A 5,000-nucleotide genomic window follows, 5' to 3' on the forward strand; every position below is an offset into this window, starting at 1 on the left:
GTCATCATACGCCCTTTGTTTTGCCTTCGCTACCGCCATCTTTACCTTTCGCCGCATCTCCCTGAACTGCTTTCTGTTCTCTTCAGTCCTCTCAGTATCCCACTTCTTCTTCGCTAACCGCTTTCTCCGTATATACTCCTGCACTTCCTCATTCCACCACCAAGTCTCCTTATCAACTTTCCTTCCAGATGACAAACCGAGTACTCTTCTACCTGTCTCCCTGATAACACTAGCTGTTGTTGTCCAATCATCTGGCAGCTCACCCTGACCACCCAGACCCTTTCTCAACTCCTCCCTGAAAACCGTGCAACGCTCCTCCCTTTTCAGCTTCCACCACTTTGTCCTCTGCTCTGCCTTTGTCCTCGTCATCTACCTTGTCACCAGAGTCGTCGCACAAACCGCCATCCTATGCTGTCTGGCTACACGCCCACCTACAACTACTTTGCAGTCACCGATCTCTTTCAGGTTACCTCGTCTATACAAGATGTAGTCTACCTGCGTGCTCCTACCTCCGCTCTTATAAGTTACCCTATGTTCCTGTTTTTTCTGGAAAAAGGTATTCACTACACCCATTTCCATCCCTTTTGCAAAATCTACCACCATCTGTCCCTCTGCATTCCTATCCTGGATACCATATCTGCCCATCACTTCTTCATCCCCTCTATTGCCTTTACCAACATGTCCATTGAAGTCTGCACCAATTACCACTCTCTCATTTCTGGGAATATTCTGCATCACTTCATCCAACTCATTCCAGAACTTCTCCTTCTCTTCAGGTTCACATCCCACCTGTGGCGCATAGCCACTAACAACACTGAGCATCACACCTTCAATTTCCAATTTCAGACTCATAAGTCTATCTGACATTCTTTTCACCTCTAGGACGTTCCTTACAAACTCCTCCTTCAAGATGACTCCTACTCCATTTCTCTTCTTGTCAGCACCATAATAGTATAACTTAAAGCCTGCTCCTAAGCTTCTAGCCTTACTACCCTTCCACCTGGTCTCCTGGACACACAGTATATCCAGCTTCCTTCTCTGCATCGTGTCCATCAACTCTCTACCTTTTCCTGTCATAGTCCCAATATTCAAAGTCCCTACTCTCAGTCCCAGGCTCTTTCCTTTCCTCCTCTCTCTCTGCTTCCGAACACGCACTCCTCCTCTTCTTCTTCTTCTTGTTCTTCGACCCACAGTAGCCCAATTTCCATTAGTACCCTGTAGGTCATCAGTACCAATGGCGGTCGTTGTTAACCCGGTCCGCGACCCATCCGGTATGGTATAGTTATGGTTGACTCGCATGTTTGGTTTTGGCAAACGTTTTACGCCGGATGCCCCTCCTGACGCAACCCTCTGCATTTATCCGGGCTTGGGACCGGCACAGGGAGACACTGCTCCGTGCCCCCCCCCCCCAAAGGCAGGCTTGGAGAGACACGGGCCAGTGCCGCCCTGAGGCTGCATTACCCTCTCTTTCTTACATTTATTATAAAAATATGCTTATCTTCCTTTTAGCTCATCACACATGTCTTTATGATTTTCAGTCCATGCCTCAGCCGGCCTGAAGCTCCACTGATGCGCATGTGCGGATGCCTCTATCTAGCGGACATAAAATAAAGACAATCATTCAAATGTGAATGAGTCGGCGTGATGCTCCGGGATGTGTGGAGCTCAGGGAGCTCCACGAGTGAGGGAGTTAAGTTAGGGCGGGGGTGCAAGTAGGCTCTAGGATTCCCCGAGTCGGGGCGAGCGATGGGTTTAGAGGCGTATCGCATTGAAGATAATGGCCGCATATCCTTCTTGGACTTTTCTAAAGCCTTTGACTCGGTCGAACATCCATTTATCATAGCAACGCTCGAACATTTTGGATTTGGTTAAATATTCAGGAATGTGATCCGTGGGCTCTATGAGAATATTCATAGCTGTGTCACCCTGCCAAGCGGCACCACTCCGAGCTTCCATGTTGATGTGGGAATCCCCCAAGGTTGCCCCATCTCACCCTATTTATTTATAATTGCTACCGAAATGCTAGCCGTTTATGTTGAAAAGAGCAACGATATCCAAAAGTTAGACGTGCTGGGGACTGAAATTGTTATTAGCCTGCTGGCAGATGACACAACCTTAGTTTTGAAAAATGAACATCAAGTCCCAATAAGTGCCGAAAACAACCAAAACATTCTCCAAGGCTTCAGGATTGTCATTAAACTTAAAGAAATGCAAACTTCTTGCGCTGCATGACTCGCCACTAAAGGAAATCAGCGATGTTTCTATGAAATCAGAAATAAAATACTTGAGCATTTTCCTATCCAAGGACCAAACGTTAAATCAATCCAGGAACATTGAATCTAAACTGAATCAAAGTAAAGCTTAATTCTAATATATGGCTCCAGAGAGATTTATCAATATTAGGCCGGATATATTTGACTAAAATGGATGTGTTTATCCAGATGTATATACCCAGCGTATTCCAATGCTGCTCCAAATCAACTCGTAAAATCTGTTAACCAAATCAATTTCAACTTTATCTGGAGGAACAGACCACACCATCTAAGAAAAATCACATATGGTGAAAGAAACAAGTGAAGGAGGGCTGAAAGTGATAGAGTCGGACTGCTTGAATGGGACATTGAAGGTGAACTGGTTGAAATCCTGGATCAAACCTCATCGTTCTTTCTGGTATTGTACTCCAAACTACTTATTCAACAAAGTCGGCGGCCTGAGTCTTCTGCTTATCTCTGACTTGGATATCAACAAGATTCCTGTCAAATGTTCAGAGTTCCATAAACAAATATTATTATACTGGAAAATGATATACGTACACAATTTCTCACCACACAGTATAATAGTTTGGAACAATCGATATGTACTGCATGGCAACAAACCTCTGTTTTACAAGGAATGCTTTGAGAAAGGTATATGGTCGATAATTGACTTGATGGATGACACTGGCAGTCCTCTGGACAATGAGCAGTTCTGTACTACACACAGATTCAAGCCTCCCATATTAGAGTTGCTAAAGTTACGAAACGCACTGCCTCGACAATTTGTATTCCTGACCAAAAATATAATGACGCACCGAACCGTACAACCACAGTTACCCCGACTATCACTCCAGGGAATCTCAATTGTGGACAGAAAGCGCGGCAACTCCTTTATTAGGAAATGTTTCACAGGAAACTTATTCCCTGGACGTCAAAAAAAAAAAAAAGGATATTTTAAATAAATTTGATGAGGAATCGATTGCCACGCTGCGAACTATGTATCTGACTCTACCCATACCCCCAAGGCAAAAGAGACCCACTTCAAAATTATGACTGACATCTACCCATCTAAGGAATTATCGAGGGTACGCTTTAATTTTGAAGATAATATTTGTACATTTTGTGAAGACAACATTGAAACCACTGACCATATATTTTTTCTCCTTCTCATTCCATCGTCACCAGTTTCCTTCTCAAAAGATGATATAACATTCTGTTTACTTATAAGCAACATAACAGATGAACTCTGTGTCAATGTTCTTTTAGGCCTGGCCAAGTTCTTCATTCACAAGAACAGAATGCAAAAATGCTCCCCAAATTTTAATGTCTTCATAAACGATTTTGAAATATAAAAAAAAAAAAAAAAAATCCTTAAAACTTATGGAAAAATCCGAAAACAAAAAAATATAGTTACCCATGTCCGAGGTTCCTTTTTTTTTTGGTAAAAAAAAAAAACAAAACAAAAAAAACAACTTGATTACATGTTACATTCCCCTTGCAATTTTTTTTTTTTTTTTTCGTTTTAATTTCTTATTTGTCTATCTATTGATTTAATTACTTCCTTTTAATTTCTTTTTTTGTCTCGCACTGTAAATTTCTCACAAACCTGTAACACTATTAACTTCTCATTACATACAGAACAAATGTCCTGATGTCCGTTGCTTCCTCATCCCTGGTTGTTTCATTGACATTCAGTTCTACCTTGCTATGTTTATTTGTACATTTGTATATTTGGGTGTACTATTTATGTTCAATTAAAAACAGTTTGATGTCTGAGATTCCTTGTGAACCGCCAACTTAATTACATGTTATATTCCCCTCACAATTTTTTTTTTTCGTTTTTAATTTTATTTTTCTATCTATTTATTTAATTATATCCTTTTAATTTTCTTTTTTTGTCTAGCATTAAAAATTTCTCGCAAACCGTTAACACTATTAACTTCTGATTACTTACAGCACGAATGCGCTTATGCCCCCCCACCCATCCCGCTTTTTCCGTACGGTGGCAGACACTGAGATCGAAAGCAAATGGGTGTCATTGAAATGCAGTAACAGGGTGATAACAGCCGTGTTCGAAGTGTGTAGGGGCTTATAGGAGAGCAGAAGCACGTCACGCAATTCACCTGAGTTCGGAGGATCGGGAGTACCAGGGCCCATAGCGGAGAAGCGGAAGAGCGCAGTTATGTGTCTCTTCTCAAAGGCCGGGAAGCTGGGGGGCAGCAGGACCCCTTAGACCGGCTAATGTGAGCCTTCTCCGGACATAGATCACCCGGACTTATGACTGGAGCTCCCGGACCTCCGGGCACACACATATGTGAATGAGTGGATGAGCTAATGTTGGTTTGGTTGTGGATACGTTTCGGCCAATGCTATCAGCACAGCGATGATGAGTTCAGGTGTGTCTGTGTGTGTTTGTGTGTTTGTGTGTGTGTGTGTGTGTGTGTGTGTGCGTGTGTTTGTGTGTGTGTGAGAGTTTGTTTTTGTGGGTTGGGGGGGGTTCCCGCGGACACGGAGTACCAGGGCCTGGAGCGGATGAGGTGAGGAGCGGAGGAGAGCAGAAGCCCGGACCGTGATTCGCTTGTGTCCAGCGGTTCGGGAGTTCCAGGGCCCGAAACGGAGGAGCGGAGGAGCGGAGGACGGCAAAACCCCTTTCTGCAATTCGCCTGAGTCCGGCGGATCGGTAATACCTGGTTCCGCAGCGGAGGAGCGGAGGAGTGGAGGAGATGTTTCTCTTCTCAGAGGCGG

Source organism: Fistularia commersonii, unplaced genomic scaffold (genome assembly GCF_037954325.1).
Source record: "Fistularia commersonii isolate RoL2024-O1a breed Wild unplaced genomic scaffold, RoL_Fcom_v1.0 HiC_scaffold_101, whole genome shotgun sequence".
Lineage (NCBI taxonomy): Eukaryota > Metazoa > Chordata > Actinopteri > Syngnathiformes > Fistulariidae > Fistularia > Fistularia commersonii.